General features: G+C 35.2%; 1 long non-coding RNA gene across 1 annotated transcript; it reads right to left on the bottom strand.

Annotated features, from left to right (window-relative positions):
* Nucleotides 1-340: 340 nt before the first annotated feature.
* Nucleotides 341-11844, bottom strand: LOC122229857. Its single transcript, XR_006207156.1, has 3 exons — nt 11771-11844; nt 4192-4307; nt 341-573 (listed from the first exon to the last, which is right to left on the bottom strand). It is a non-coding gene; the product is annotated as an uncharacterized LOC122229857 (long non-coding RNA).
* Nucleotides 11845-17732: the final 5888 nt, after the last annotated feature.

The following is a 17732-nucleotide window of genomic DNA, read 5'->3' as shown; positions in this document are numbered from 1 at the left end:
AGAAAATCTGTCCCTAGCTCCAGAGGCAGACACTCTGTCTTCCAAGGCTTTTGGCTATGCAGATATCCTTTAAAACATAATCCAGAACAAAGACAACCAGTATATGTACTTCTAAGATGTGCACAAATGTAAGAGACCCATATAGAATCGTCTCCCAAAAAGTCGCTCCAACAGTTGCTGAAGGGAGTATTTTTATAAGTGACTCAGGAAAACATGGGCCCAAAGCAGAGAGAGCTCTGTGTTGGTTCTAAAGCAACCCTTGACATACGGTAGGGAGGAGAACATTCTTCCTACTTCTTGAAGCACAGAGGGACTTCAGCTCAGAGAGAATTATGGGGAGGCCATGCCCTGTAGGCATGCCGCGTGTTTGCAGTTTGAGGAGCACCAAGGAACAGCATTATTGACATCAGCATCAACACTCTCACTGACTTTCCTTGTCAGTGTGTGACAGTGGCAACATGGATCGCAGCCTGGAAACCATGAGAAGATTGTGAAAACCTTAGAGATGTTCTTCCAGAACCTCTAGAAGTAGTTGGGCAGGGGCTGGCTTTTCATGGGATCGATTTCTGTCTCCTATACAGGTAAGAAGAAGAGGCAGAGAAATTTGAGATGTAACCATTAATACCATCCTACTAGTACCCAAATGCTGGGAGACCTGCCTAAAGGGAGTTGGGTCAGACCAGTGGTACTTATTCAGTAGAGCTCACGAGTTCTTAGATGTATGAATGGCTATTTTTAGCAACTCTTTTCAGCCTAATTATAGTTGGCAGTGTGTCTTTTTCCATTTCTGTCCCTTAACCTTCCTTTCCCCAGAATGCTAAAGGAAAGACTGAGTAAGCAAATAATTTCATCTAATTAAAAAAGAAAAAACAATAAGGTTTTAACAATTAATGAAAAAATTTCTTAGGCATGTTTGAAAACTCAGTTTAATATTTATTTCCTCCTTGAAGCTGGTTTATCCCAGATTACAGGGGTTTCTTCCTCCTTCAACTGCGCTAATTCTAAGGGTGACAAAAATGCTTCAGCACATATACTTAATCATTTGGGAGTGGCTGGCTGGAGTACTTTGTTGAGAATTTGTGACACCATGTCCCAGCTCTTCGGAAAGGCAACCATGAGCAATGCAGTCCGTGGAGCTGGCGTATATATATGGAGATTGCAGCATGCATGTTACATATTTAATAAAACCCTATCAGTTCTTTAAAAGGTTTTCCACAGAAGACAGCTTTTCTTTACACAGAAGCAATGAAATCTCATGAAACGAGTGTTCTTTTTCCAAACAAACAGTGCAAATTATGGAACTCTTGGGAATTCACAATGAACATTACCATAACAAAGCCTATGAGAAACCATGCATTAAAGAAACCTTCTTGAATATATATAATCTAAAATCTTCACGGTTGCTTTTTTTTATACTACAGAACATATATTCTCCATAACATCCTAACAAAGTAGTCATCACATAAGACCCTGCAGTAAGCTTTGCTTTATTCTCTCGTGTATAATAGAACTCTTAAATTATTTACCTTTTCATGAATTTGTTTATCTTTCTCTGCAGCTCAACTATTAACTTGTTGAGAACCGGAACTATGCCCTAAACTTCTTGTACGTGTTACAGAATCTAAATCAATGCCATGTACATAGTTGGAACTCAATATGTATTTTGTTTATGTCTAAAACTTTTTACAGTAGTTCCCCCTTATCTGCGGTTTTGCTTTCTGCAGTTTCAGTTACTCTTGGCCAACCACAGTCCAGTAGCAAATAATTCTCCTTTTGATATATAGTCAGAAGCTCAATAATAGCCTGTCGCTATGTCACAGCACCTACATCATGCACCTTACTTTATCTCATCACGTAGGCATTTTATCATCTCACCTCATCACAAGTGTGAGTACGGTATAATAAGATATTTTGAGAGAGAGACCACAGTAATGTAACTTTTATTACAGTGTATTATTATAATTGTTCTATTTTATTATTAGTAATTATTGTTAATTTCTTACTATGACTGATTTATAAATTCAGCTTTATCATAGGTGTGTGTGTGTAGGCAAAAACATAGTAGACAGAAGGTTCAGTATTATCTGCAGTTTCAGAGGTCCTAGAACATAGCCCTCGAGGATAAGGGGGCTGCTGCATCATAGTAATAATGAGGGCTTTAGATACTTCACAGATTCACTGGTGTATTCCCAGTGCTTAGCATGTTGTTAGAATTGTTAGAGTTGAATGGAATTTGTTCCATATTGGAATTATGTATTTTTAAATTTTATTTATTTATTTTGAGAGAGAGAGAAAGAGAGAATGATTGGAGGAGGGGCAGAAAGGGGAGGGTGACCAAGGATCTGAAGCAGGCTCTGTGCTGACAACAGAGAGCTCAATGCAGGGCTCGAACTCACAGACTGTGAGATCGTGACCTGAGCTGAAGTCGGACGCTTAATGGACTGAGCCACCCAGGTGCCCCTAGAATTATATGTTAAGACAGATGATAAGATAAAACAGTTCTTGAACTAAAGGGGCCTAGAGGTTTTTTGAAGCAATTTAAAATTTTCATTTATTTTCACCTTTTTTCCCAGCTTTATTAAAATATGATTGACGTATAACATTGTGTGAGTTTAGGTATACAATATGATGATTTGATGCACATATAAATTGTGAAATGTTTACCACAGTAAGGTTGGTTAAGACATCCTTCACCTCACTTAATTACTCTTTTGTTTTCGTTATGATGAGAACGTTAAAGCTGTACCCTAATAGTAACTTTTGAGTATACGATGCAGTAGTATTAACTATAGTCACCGTTCTGTACCTTAGATTCCTGGAACATATTCATCTTGTAACTGAAAGTTGGTACCCTTTGTCCAACATCTGCCCCCCACGTCTCCCACCCCTCTGCCCCTGGCAATTACGATTTTACTCTGTTTCTATGAGGTTGGTGTTTTTAGATTCCACATATAAGTGAGACCATACAATATTTGTCTTTCTGTGTGTGACTTATTTCACTTAGCATGATGTTGAGACAGTGTCTAAATAAAGTCAATGGACTTATGTTGCAGCACCAGAGAATGAAGTAAGAATATACAGAACTCTCCAGAGCGTGCTGGCTTCACTGGAATGGGTTATCTGAGATGGAGTCCCTTCTGGACAGAATGTGCTGTTTGCTTGGATGCTTATTAAGCAGTATATAGCAAGTGATGAAGTGTTTTTTCCTGGGTAGACTCCCTAAGTTCAAGATTTAGCTCTGCCACTTGCTATCTGTGACTCGAGTCAATCTTAACTGCTTATCTAGAAAATAGAATAAAAAGAGTGACCAGCTTGTAGGGTTGTTATGGGCATTCAATAAGATATTTGAAGAGTTTGACATCATACCTTTCCCTTATAATAAGCATAAATCAATACATGTAATCTATTATTTTTGCTAGGGTGAATTGGAAAGAATATAGAAGGATCTTTCCTCTCAACTTTTGAATAACAATACAGCATAGATCTTTTCCTTTGATGTTTTCAGATGTCTCTTCTTTCTCAGTCTTTATATACTTGAAATGCACTATGTCGTGCATGACACTATGATCAGTCAAATTTGTACAATTAAAATCATACTGTAACATATGGCTTTACTTGAAGGCAAAAGCCACATCCTACTCTTTTGTGTTTCACTAGCCAAGCCAGCACAATAGTAGTTCAATGCTCAGTAAATGCTTATTAAACATTACTTTAAAAAGTTTTAAAATATATTAAATATTAGAAATAAATAACTTCCCAATGAATTAAGAGGTAACTGGTTCTTTTAAGTGCAGTAAGATATGTTAGCTGGCTAGATACCTGAATTGCTGCTTTGTATCTTTTCTTATAATATATGCATACTTAAAGCTTCTGTTATTTTGGATATTAACTATTTTAATATAAATTTCTTGAAGCGTAATTTTAGAATTATCTCTGTTTTCCAACTCCCAAGCATTTAATTGCCTTTTAAAATAGCCATTCTTCTCTTTTTCTCTTTGTAAAATTCATTACTTCCTCCAACAGTACCAATAATTCTTTCAAGTTTAGCACTGTCAGATTTAGGATTCTGCATTTTAATTAAAACAATTCTTCTATTGTATTACTAAAAATATCATAGATGACTGTACCAAAGATTCTTAAACATCCCATTTGTTTCTCCTTATTTGTGTTGGCTATTTAGGATTTACTCACTTTAGACAAAGCATGGATTGAACACCAGCTTATGTTTTTTCATGTTCCCTCATAAGCCGTGAGATCTGTTTTGGAGCTTGACGGGAGGACTGTCCCTCAGAACACTATTATTCTTCCTAGACAAGAAACACATAGCAAGTAAGAAATAACGTAATAAACCTCCTGAGTCTTTGCTATATTTTAGGAACTCGTTGTTATATCTGAACACCTCATAGCAATCTTATGAAGTGAGTGCTAACATTATTTTACTGAAATCCTAGAAGTCTAGGGAAGTTGAGAAACTCACCCAAAGTGAAATTGCAACTGATTGAACAGGGATTTAAGCCTAAAGGTCAGTCTGATCTGAGTCTATAGTTTTACCATTCCCCTATGCCACCTTTTCCCCACAACTTTGGACACAGTAGTACTACTTTTATGGTTAAAATATGAGTGATTAGGCAGAAGTAGGCCATTTTGGACTACTCATGCTGCCAGATATTGGAATACTTTTCACTTTTCCTCATGCATGCTCCAATTCTCCAGATATATTTTAATCATAAAAGAAACAAAAATGGTGGGGTATCTGGGTGGCTCAGTCGGTTAAGTGACTTCAGCTCAGGTCTTGATCTCAGGGTTGGTGAGTTTGAGCCCTGCATCAGGCTCTGTGCTGTCAGCTCAGAGCCTAAAGCCTGCTTCAGGTTCTGTGCCTCCTTCTTTCTGCCCCCCACCCCCTGCTCGTACTCTGTCTCTCTCTCTCTCTTTCAAAAATACACATTTAAAAAAAGAAGAAACAAAAATGGTTCATTGTGACTTTAAAAAAGCTGTAATTTGTTCTCTAGACTTGAGTCTAGTTCTCCTCTTTCACATTCGCTCAACACCTACTGAAAACTCCCATTTGTGTTGAGTCAGCCAGTGAGGTGTATAGACAGTTCTAGTGCTTATAAATAAAACAATTGGGATGACTACCATTGTGTGAATCCTTCTTTCAAAGTCAGAATTTGAGGTTTAAATAAATGACTGTCTTGATTACCTACTGATCCCCTGTGAGACTAAGTTTTTATATAATTGACTCATCTAAGCTTTATTAGTCATCTATAAAGCAAGTAAAACATAAGGAAGAAGAGGAGACTTAATTGTTTTATTTATGTTATAAAGTCTTTCAAAAACATATATTTGTTATTAGCAGAGGTGTGTGTTTTGTTCACTATTAGTTTTTCCCCTTAAGAGCTCTAAGCCTAAATTGGCTTCTATCTGGTAAGTATTCTGAGAATACTTCCTCAAAAAAAAAAAAAAAAAAAAAAAAAAAACTCACAAAGTGATAACTTGGTAAAAAAGAAGGCAGAAATTTTTGCTTTTGAGCCTTCCACCATATAAGAAAATTCTGCATAAATCCTGCATTAGAAAGATTTCCTTAACATCACTGAGCTTACAGAGAGAAAGAAAAATCTCCAAGAACCCCAAACACACGAACACACGAGGAAGAAAACACAAACAATTAAGATATAAAATTAGAGCAATGGATAAACATTTGTGAAAGAGCAGGGTTCTCCTGGTTGTAATGTCAATGCCAGAGCTAAGATAATGAAACAGAGTCTTAGGTATGCAGTAGGGATGAGTTGCTGGCATCCAGACCCCCAGATTAAGCTGGAGATCTTTGACTGGACTGGAGCGTTCTCAAGTCAGGAGTACCAGCTACGTCTCAGAAGAAACAAATTTAATTCTTCTCTGGATGACAGTGTATTCAGTTTAGGCCCCTGTGTTTTCCCAAAACATTGGAGAGCAGGGTCTGTTAAGAAAGGTGAGGAGTGGTAGAATCCTCATTTTTTAGTTGGGACCCTGTATATTGTGTTACTTTTTCTTTCTTACCTTCTTTACTTCTTTCTTATAGCAAAGCACCTACACCCTAGGAACAGTAGTGAACCAGGAATGAAGCAAGCCCTTGCAGAGACTGAGACCGAGCTTGAAATAATCTCAATCTTTAGAACTGCATTGAGGTGACCGCAGACCATCAGGGACCTTCACCACTTGCCAAAAGCAATATAAAATCTTTCCCCGGGAGGATAATATAGACCTAAATTTAATTCTAGAAATTTTTATGTAAAATATCAGGCACTCAAGTAAATGACTAATAAAAAGAATTCATAAGTATGTAAGATAATAGGATTACAATTTAAGAGAAACAATAACAACAACAACAACAAAAAAGAGTAGGCCCATGGGGGATCCAGAAAATGGACGTACCAGACACAGATTTTAAAGTAACTATGCTGACTATGTTCAAGATAATTTTAACAGAGAACCAAATGGAAACTCTAGAACTAAACAAGCAACCAAAAAAAGAAAAACCCTGTGAAATAAAGAATGCAATAATGAGTATGACTAAATTAAATTAAATACAGCAGAAGAAAGGATAAATGAATCAGAATAGTTCAAAGAAGATACTCTTTTTTAAGATCGAAAATAGATAAAATGGCATGAGAAACTTAGGGGACAGTCTGAGAAACATCTAACATATGGATAATTAGAATTCCTGGAGAAGAGGAGAAAGAAAATAAGGCAGAAGTGTATTTGAAGTCATGATGAACTTATAATTTTCCAAAATGATTCAAGACTTCAGGCCATGGATTCACAGTGCTTTATGAAACCCAAACAGGGTAAATAAAAGCAAAATCACACACAGGCATAGCATAGTAAAACTACTGAACTACAAAGACAGAAATACTCAAAGGCAGCCAGGGTACACTGGGCTGGCCCAGTCAGAAGAGCATGCAACCCTTGATCTCAGAGTTGTGAGTTCAAGCCCCACCTTGAGTCTAAAGATTAGTTAAATATAAAATCATATATTGATATATATATGATATATATATATATCATATATATATGATATATCAATCATATATTGATATATATATATGATATATATATCATATATATATCTATATTTCTATATCATATATATATATGATATATATATATATATATAGATATATATATCTAAGCCAGAAAAAAATTATTAACTCCAAAGGAATCAAAATAGGATTAACCATCTAAACTCATGGAATGTAGCTAAAGCCATTTTGGGAGAGAGTTTTGGTTTTAAATACATGTATAGAAAAGGAGAAAGACTAAATGAGCTAAATAGAAGCAAGTGAAGCTAGAGGACCATGAAATAAGTGCTGAAAGAAAATTAACTGTCAATCTAGGATTCTATTTCCAATGAAAGTGAAATGAAAGCATTTTTCATACATCCAAAAACTGAGGGAATTCATCATTAGCAGATCCACACTAAAAAGAAACAGACACACACACACACACACACACACACACACACACATCCTGAAGCATGTCCTTCAGTAAGAAGGGGGAAATGATTCCAGATAGATGATTGGAAATGCCAAAAAAGAACGCCAAAATTGTGTGGGTAAACCTGAAGAAATATTTACTGTTAAAATAATAATAATAATAATAATGATAATAATAATATCAACATCATCATCATCATCTTTGGAATTTAAAATATATAGAGTTAAAACACATGATAACAAAGTCATATAAATCTGAACAGTGATAAACTGAGGTCATGTATCCTAAGGTTTCTGCATTATCTTGGAAGAAGCAAAACTACTACATTATGTAAGACTTTGATAAATCAAGAATCTATGTTTTAATCTCCCAGGGTAACCCCTTCCCCCCCAGTAAAAAAAAAAAACCAAAAAACAGAAGCAAACAATAAAGAATGTGTAAAATAGTCAATTGTTCAAAAAAGGTAAGAAAGAGACACAGTAACACTGAATGATCATATTTTTAGGTTGATTCTCTGTGATCAGAGAAAATTCACTAAAATTCAATATGTGTTAGGCCAGAAAGCATGTCACAACACATTTCAAGGGATCCAAAGTATTTAAAATAGAGTATGCTCATTGACCACAGTGGAATTAAGGTAAATGTTAATAATAATAAGACAAGTAGAAAGTCACCCAAATGTTTGGAAAACAAACATTTTTCTAAATAATCTCTGACTCAAAGGAGAAATTACAATGGAAGCCAGAAAACATTTTTATTGTTTTGGTTTTGTTTTATCTATTGAAGTAATCTCTACACTCAGTGTGGAGCTCAAACTCACAATCCTGAGATCGAGTCAGATGCTCTTCCAACTGAGCAAGCCAGGCACCCCAGAAATTAGAAAACATTTTAAGATGTTAGTAAATACACTATCTGTCAAGCTCATGGTATGTAGCCAAAGCCATGCTGAAAGAGAAATTTTTAGTTGTAAATATATATATTAGAAGAGAAGAAAGATTAAAGTCCGGGAATGAAAGCACCTGTCTTAAGAAGTTAGAAAAAACAGCAAATGACTCCTAAAGAAAGAAGAAAGATAGAAATCATAAAGAAATCAATGGTAGATTTTTTTAAATGAGATAGAGCAACAAAACCAAAATGATACTTTTGTAAGAATAATAAAATTGAAAAACTTCTTGTGAGACTGATCAAGAAAAAAAGAGAGAGAGAGAAAAAATGCAGAAATACCCACACTGAAATGAAAGGTAACATTTCTATGGATTTTTATGTATTCAATCTCATACCAATAAATTTGAAAATTTAGGTGAAATTAACAAAGTCTTAGAAAAATAGAATGTTGAAAACTTATGCAAGAAGATATAAAGATTTGAATATTCTTGAATAAAGATATTTACCAGTGGCTTTTATAAACTATTTAAGAACAAATGCAAATTTTATCAGCTTTTCTGGAGAATAAATTAGGAGGAAACACTCACCAGCTCACTTTATGAGGCTAGTATAATTTTCAAAACAAATGTTTGTTTTTTTTTTTTTGTTTGTTTTTTTTTTTAATTTTTTTTTCAACGTTTTTTATTTATTTTTGGGACAGAGAGAGACAGAGCATGAACGGGGAGGGGCAGAGAGAGAGGGAGACACAGAATCGGAAACAGGCTCCAGGCTCCGAGCCATCAGCCCAGAGCCTGACGCGGGGCTCGAACTCACGGACCGCGAGATCGTGACCTGGCTGAAGTCGGACGCTTAACCGACTGCGCCACCCAGGCGCCCCAAAACAAATGTTTTTTTAAGGTTTTATTTTTAAGTAATCTCTATACCCAACGTGAGACTCAAACTCATAACTCCAAGATCAAGAGTCACATGCTCCACTGACTGAGCTAGCCAGGTGCCCCACATAATAAAACTTTTAAAAGTATATTAAAAAATGGAAATTATAGGGGCGCCTGGGTGGCGCAGTCGGTTAAGCGTCCGACTTCAGCCAGGTCACGATCTCGCGGTCCGTGAGTTCGAGCCCCGCGTCGGGCTCTGGGCTGATGGCTCGGAGCCTGGAGCCTGTTTCCGATTCTGTGTCTCCCTCTCTCTCTGCCCCTCCCCCGTTCATGCTCTGTCTCTCTCTGTCCCAAAAATAAATAAAAAACGTTGAAAAAAAAAATTTAAAAAAAAAAAAAAAAAAAAAAAAAAAAAAAATGGAAATTATATATAAACTGACTCATAGTGAGTCCTAAAAGTTTACTTAGGAAATGGAATTAAGCAATATATAAAATGAAAAAATATTGACCTCATTCAACTTATTCCACACGTTCAAGTTAGTTTTAATATTAGAAAATAAATCAGTGTAAAGAAAATAGAATACTTTCACCTACAAAAAAGAAAAGAAATCAGTGTAGTCCACATTAATACCATAAATGAGAAAATGCGATTATCTCAGTAGATTCAGAAAAATTATTTGATGAAATTTAATGTTATTTACGATAAAAGTCTGATCTAAGAATAGAATGAAACTTCCTTAATTTGATATAGGATATTCTTTTTTAATTTTTTTAAATGTTTATTTTATTTATTTTTAGGAGACAGAGTGTGAGCAGGACAGGGGCAGAAAGAGAAAGGGGCATAGAATCCCAGGCAGGCTCCAGGCCCTAAGCTGTCAGCACAGAGTCTGACATGAGGCTCAAACCCATGAACTATGAGATCATGACCTGAGCCGAAGTCAGATGCTTAACTGACTGAGCCACCCAGATACCCCTGATATAGGATATTCTAAAACAAACAAATCCAACAAAACAAACTATAGCAAACATCATATTCAATGGTAAAATGTTAAAAAGCTTCTTCTCTGACATAGGAACAATGTAAAGGTACTAACTATTATAAATTTTAGTCAACATTTTACTGTAGGTCTTACCCAGTGCAATAAATCAAGAAAAAGAAATAAAAATATTATAATTGGGAAAGAAAGAAAACTTGTCACTATTCACATAATATAATTTTGTGCTCAAGAAAATTCAAGCAAATAACTAATAAATTACTAGAATTAATAAATGATTTTAGAAAGTTTTTTTGCACACAAGGTTGATATGAAAACATCACTTGTATTTTTATATATAATCAGTGAGTTACAATATTAAGTAAAATAAAATAGCAATTATAGTAGCATTAAGCACACACACACACACACACACACACACACACACACAATTCCTAGAAATAAATATGATGAAAGTTGAGCAAGATCACTGTTCAAAAATCAAACAAAAAAGAAATAGAGAAATTTTTTGAAGGCATAAATAAATGGAGGAATATACAATATTCATGGCTTGAATCAGTATTTCAAAGATGACACTTCCTCCCAATATGAGCCACTAGATTCAGTGAAATCACAATAAAAATCCTGACTGATTTTTTTGTAGAAATCAACAAGTTGATTCTAAAACTTATATAGCAATGCAAAGAGCCAAGAGCCAGGAATAATCAACCATCTTAATGAGGAAGAACAATATGAGAGAATTTTGTCTATCTGGTATTAAGCTTATGATAAAGTTACAGTATTATTATAATGTGGTACTGGCACAAAGATGGTTAGGTAGGCCAACATAATAGAATAGTGCCCAGAAACAAACCAATGCATATATATCTACTTGATTTATGATGAAGAAGGAACTACAGAGCAGTGAGAAAAGGAAGATATTCCCAATAAATAGTTCTGGCTCAACTAGATATCCATTTAAACAAAAGTGATACTTCACCCTGCCTGATACCATGTGCAAATAGAAACTCCAGATATGAGATCTCTTTGAAAAGAATATTGAATATCTTCATGACTTTGAGAATAGTGACAGATTTCTTAAGCAGCACATACAAAACATTAATTATAAAATAAAAGATTGATATATTATAGTACCTTAAAATTAAGAACTTTCATTCATTAAATGAGTGAGAAGTCAGGTGACAGAGTAGAATATATTCACCACACTTATAATTGACAGAAAACTTGAATTCAGAAAATATAATGAATTCTTAGAAATAAATGATATGGATAAGAATCAAAGGTATAAAAAAATGGAATTAATCTAGAGAGAAAGAAATAGTAAATTTGAACATAAAATAAGGAGAAAGGATCAAACATGCAATAAAAATGATCAATCATGTTAAGAAATTTTGGCTAGATTTACAACACACAAATAATATTATTAATAAAATTTAACATAACTATGGATTCTATACAGAATAAAAAGAGAATACAATGAACAATTTTTTCATTATTTTGAAAACATATAAAAATGGATAATTTATTAGAAAAATGACTTACCAAAACTGATTCAAGAAGACATAGAAATCCTGAATAGTCTTAGGATCATTATCTTCACAAAAAATAAAACAATGGGGATCAATGGCTTTAGAGGAAACATACCAAACATTTAAGGAGCAGTTGACTACAATCTTACTATTTTTTTCCCTTGAGAATAGAAAAAGAGGTAATATTCCAAACTCATGTTATTAGACTAGTTTGACCTTGATAACAAAATCACAAACAGGTTTTATGATAGATAAAACATGTATACAAATTCTTTGACACTTCTTCCATAGAGAGGTGATATTTATATCTCCTCCTCTATGATATTCACTGCGTGTGACTGTCTTTACCAATAAAGAATGGAAGAAATGGTGCTATGCCAGTTCCTGAGCTCACTTTTAAGAGGACTGGCAGGTACTACCTTGGTCTCTTGGAGCCCTGAGCCACTATGTAAGAAGTGTGACTATCCTATTACGTGGATCATGTGAAAAGGCCCTGACACTGCCTGGAGGGGCCCCAGTGAGTCTAGCCTTCCAGCCTTCCCTGCTACAACCCCAGGCATTTGACTGAATTTGTCTTGAACTTTAGTACAGTTCAGTCACTAGCGGAATACCACTGAGTGATCTCAGTCAATGCCACATAAAACTGAAAAATTTCCCAGGGAAGCCCTGTCCAATTTCTAACCCAGAAAATCAGGAGACATATTAAAAATATTGTTTTGTTTCAAGCTTCTATGTTTGGGAGAACTTTGTTTTATAGCAATAAATAGCTGGAAGAGATTGTATGAGGGAGATTTGCAGTCCCATATCAGGCATGAACATAGATATAAAATTTTAAAATAAACTATTTGCTAATGAAATCCAATGAAGTATAAAAAAAGAACATATCATGACCAAATTTAATTTATTCCAAGTATGCAAGAAAGTTTTATGTTAGAACCTTCATTAATGTAATTTGCTGCATTAATAGATTCAAGAGGAAAAACATGATTTTGTTTCAATAAAAGCAAATAAAGCATTGACATTAAGTCAATATATATTCATTATAAAAACTCAGAAAATAGGAATACAAGGGTACATTTTAATTTGGATAAAAAGTCTCTATCAAAAAATGAGCAGCATTCTTATTGGTTAAATGTATTTGCATTTCACTGAAAATCAGGAGGTTGTCTCTCATCAACATTGCCATTTCACCTTGTACTGGAGGGCCTAGCTAACATGGTAATACATGAAAAAGAAATAAAAAGCATTAAAAGTACCATTTATAACAGCAACAAAGATAGGTGCAGAGTAACAAATCTAACAAAAGATTGGCAAACCTGTATGGAAACAATTTAAAACTTTTTGAAAGATTTTTAAAAATATCTATATACATGAAAATACATAATATTTCATTGATAGGAAGACTTAATATCATGAAGATTTGTGTTCCTCAAACTAGTCTTCAGAATTAATGAAATTCCAATAAAAATTTCAATAGTTTTTTTTATTTTAGTGAAACTTGACAAGCTGATTCTAAAATTTTATATGAAAGAGAAAAAAAAATCCCAGAATAGACAAGGCATTCTTTTTCTTTTGACAAGGCATTCTTTTTTTTATTATTTTTTTTAACGTTTATTTATTTTTGAGAGAGAGACAGAGCATGAGCAGGGGAGGGGAAGAGAGAGAGGGAGACACAGAATCTGAAGCAGGCTCCAGGCTCTGAGCTGCCAGCACAGAGCCCGATGCGGGGCTCGAACCCATGAACCATGAGGTCACGACCTGAGCCGAAGTTGGACACTTAACCGACTGAGCCACCCAGGTGCCCCATGACAAGGCATTCTTGAAGGAGAAAAAAAAAGAAGAAAAATAAGGTGGGAGAACTTGCTATATTAGACATCATGATATGTTACAAAGCTGTGATAGTCAGTGTATTTAATATTTTTAAGAGGATAAACATACTGATCAATAGAACTGAATAGCAAGCCCCCAAATAATATATAAAAATATAATCTCTAATATTATATGTATATTTATAATAATCAAAGAATACTAAGTGTTATAGAGATTATTGAGTTGCAGTTCTAAACTAATTAAACCACTTACCAGTTTAAAAAAATCACTCAGAAGGAATGGTATGTATGTCCCAGGAAATCTGATTTTTAAGGGCAGAAAATTCATGGTAATTAGAATTACTGTATCTGCACTTGAACAGAATACACTAGTGTCATGGTTCCAATGAATGTTCTGTTCCCTCTATTGCCTGACCTGACTAGTTCCTAATCATTGAAAATAATCTGGTTCAGATGTTGAGATGTTCTCTGCTTAATTAGGTTGCTCTGGTCTAGCTTAAAGAACAGTTCATCAGTCCTGTTGCTGTACTGTCTTTGTGAGGATTATAAATTACTAAGGTATTTTTGGACTTGAAGCACAGTAATGCAATTTATTTACATGTTTGCTCTATTAGACTGAATTTCTTGAAGATAGACAGCCCTTCGTATAGATAGCAATTTTTGCCAGTCTCTGTGCTAGGAATTGAAAATACAGAAATAAATACATTTTGAGAACGTGGCTGGGTTCATGAAAAGGATTGAGAGAAAAGGGAAGAAAAAGAAAAGAATAAAGAACTGAGAGGTAGTAACATCTTTTTAATTTTCTATTATGCTCTAAGCATTGTGCTAACCACGTTTCCATGTATGGAGTCATGGAATTATAGAGCTGGAATACACTTTGAGGCCATCTATCAAATCGTCTCATTTTACAGAAATAACTGAGCCCCAGAGAGGTTTTGTGCTCATCCAAGGTCACTGGCTATTTGGTTGTAGAAGGCACTAAATTCCAGACATCTCGACTCCTATGCTGGTGTTATTTCCCCTATATCATATTGCTTCTTGTTCTGGTCTTTCTAAAATAAAAGGACAGAATTTTGTGTCTCAAAATTCACGCTTGGTATCTGACCATGGCAGGCCACCACAATATCCTAAGGCTTCCCGAATAACACTTTTAAGTTTGCTTAATAGGTTGTTTTCTATCATTACCTTCCTTTGAGAAGTCAGGTATACATTCCTATAGATTATGTGATTTAATACTAAATTATGTATCATGATTTAGTCTCTGTATTATTTTTAAAACCCTCAAATCATCATATTATCTAATTTATGTTAGAGAGAAAAATATCTGCCTAAACCCTGGGCTAGAAAAGTAGTGTTATTCTTATTTAAAAAACAAAACTCAAGTGAATGTAAATTTACAAAATTAAGCAGTTTTTAAAATGACTGTAATGTATCAGGTCAAAACCTCTCCCTCGAATTTGGTTTCAACTTGGGTTATATCTGGTCAATCAAGACAGTTTTATTTAATGTTTGCTTGTATAGTTTTGCATAAAGTTTAACAATCCACTTAATTTGATTTCATTTTCTAAAGCCTGCAGTGTTTTTGAATAAGCTTGGCCTTTAGTTCTTTTTAGGATCCTTTCCTCTCATAAAACAGTTGGTCTCATTTAGATTGCAAGAACTACACAGAAATGAAAATTTTACCTGACTTATAATGATGGTTCAATATGAATCTGTACCATTAAGTCACCTAGTTAACTAAAAAAAAAAAAAAGTTGACTGAATATGATACATAACTCTAGAGTTTTAGATGTTAGGCCATTAGACACTTCCAAATAAACACTGGTCATTTATCAGAGATCCGAATTCCACAGAATTGTCCCTGTTCTCTGGAGATGAAAGATGAAAGAAGGGGTACCATTGTGAATAGAGACAAAGACACTGGAAATACCACCTAATTCCTGTTTTCTGGGTCACCAGAGATATTCGAACTAACATGTCCCCAGACTGTTGAAGAATGTATTGGAAGTTTTCTTCTACCTTTCCTCACATCTCTAAAAACAGATATTTGATTAATCAATTTAAAGGTCTGAAATTCTCAGCTTTCCTAAAACCAGATTTCTGAAAACCTAACTCTAGCAGTAATAGATTGCTATGCGAAGTATGTTTATTCCTCACAAATGATTCTGTGTGAGTGCTATGAATATCATTTGACTCCATTCCAGTTCCACTCTGTGTGTGTTTGTGTGTATCTTAATCTCTGTCTTATTCTATTTTCTCATTTATTAATGGAGAAAATAACTTTCCTGTAGCTGATAGCTGAGGGAACTATTTTGAAGCAAGAATGATTGTGGTTTTGTTGCTCCCCCCACCCCCTCAGACGCCCTGCTTCTTTGATGGAAGTGCCCCTGCAGTTTTGCCGGGGGCAGCCAAACACACAATCACACACCCAATGCCTTGGTCACAGAGGTAGATAACCAGCCTGACTGGGTCAATGTGGTTGCAGTGAACTGGCCAGGGGGCATCAAGAGGTCTAGACCAAGTTAGCTAGTGTCCTGTTCTAGAAAGTTCTGAACTGAAGTTGGGAGAGAAAAGGCATTTTTCCTCTGTGTTCAGGAGCTATGAAAGTATGATGTGTTCAGGAGCTGTTAAAATGTGGCCACGTCTCCTGCCACCTGAAAATACTGAGGGTAACGCCATCATGCAGTGATGAGTAAAATAAGGCAAACAGAGGGAGCAAAATGGGCTGACAACACTTGAGTCTGTTCCTACCCTGTTCCCAGAGGGACCCTCATTCCTGTTACTCTTTCTTTGATTCTGGGGCATAATCTGGGATCTTCAGGAAATACTCTTTACACAAAAGGATTTGAGTTGTGTTTCCTAATAAAATTAGCTATGCTTTTTTTTTTTAATGACAAAAAAAAAACAGTTGCAAAAAGTAGACACTTTTTAAGCGTTAAGTCATGTGTTTATATCTTACATGGATTGTGGATGAATAACAACATGCTGGGAGTTTCATTCTTGCTACGTTGATTTATGGAGGTGTCAGCAGACTTTTAAATCAGAGAAAGCATCTGTATATGGCCTCTCCCTAGGGCCCTTCACTTATGAGGGGCTCTTGGAAATCAATGAGGTCCTAGGGGTCCGGGGAGAGTCTGGTTGAATTGGTTACTCTCTCTAAGGCAGCAATACTGCTGGTCTAGACTAGTACGCTGCGGCCCCCCAGAAGTACACTGAGGGGGAGTGACTCACTTACCCCCTTGGCCAAATTAAAGTTGTACCAAAATGTGCTTTCACAGAAACTTGCAACACTGATATTTTTTTCCAAAGCTTCTAATCTTGCCAGCACATTTATAAACAAAATGTTCATCAGAAACTTTGACAAGATTTCTGAACAGAAGTTTACAGCTATTTCACATTTCTGTTAACACCAGTAGCCCCACAGTATTCCAGTGAGGAGGTGGGTAATATCCTGTCTAGTACAGAGAGGGGATCAGGAAGGGCAGAGGAATAGACCCCTCATCATCTGAGAAGTATAAATGTAAGAGGAAGAACAATATGCTGAGAAATCAGATGGCATAGAGAGGCATAGCTTTGTCTTGAATTCACGTGCAAGCTCTGAAGTTTTTCCCATGATAAAAGTACAGTGCTTTAAGAAATTCTTTTGAAAGCTGTTCCACTTTTGAAATGTGCTATAATAATATCAGCTTCTGGCATCGGAGCTGACATATTTCACCTCAAAGCACACATACACACAGATGTTATTTTAAAAGCAACAATCCAGCAATTACCCATGATGTGATCCAACTTCATGCATCTCATTCTTGACTATTGAGTAGCAATCACTGGGAGGAAATGTTGCGCTTTAACCGATGATATCAATATGATATCTTTTCATACAAAAAAGTGAAGGCAAGGAATAAAGGCAGCACATCACTGGTGACATTTAAAGCAATGTCTAGATGCAGAGGTATTTTCCTGCACATTTTAGATGAAGTTTGGCTGTGTGTTGTTTGTTTAGATTAGCGTTTAATGGAGTATTTGAAGAATAGTGCCTGAGTATTTTTGTTCTTAATTATCATCAGAATAGGCCACTGATGAATTATTTTTACATTAGGAGTATATTTTCTTTCGTGGAAATTTTAAAAAGCCATCTTCCACATAACA

Source organism: Panthera leo, chromosome C2 (assembly GCF_018350215.1).
Source record: "Panthera leo isolate Ple1 chromosome C2, P.leo_Ple1_pat1.1, whole genome shotgun sequence".
NCBI classification, from domain to species: Eukaryota; Metazoa; Chordata; class Mammalia; order Carnivora; family Felidae; genus Panthera; species Panthera leo.
This window is presented reverse-complemented; position numbering and strand designations above follow the sequence as displayed.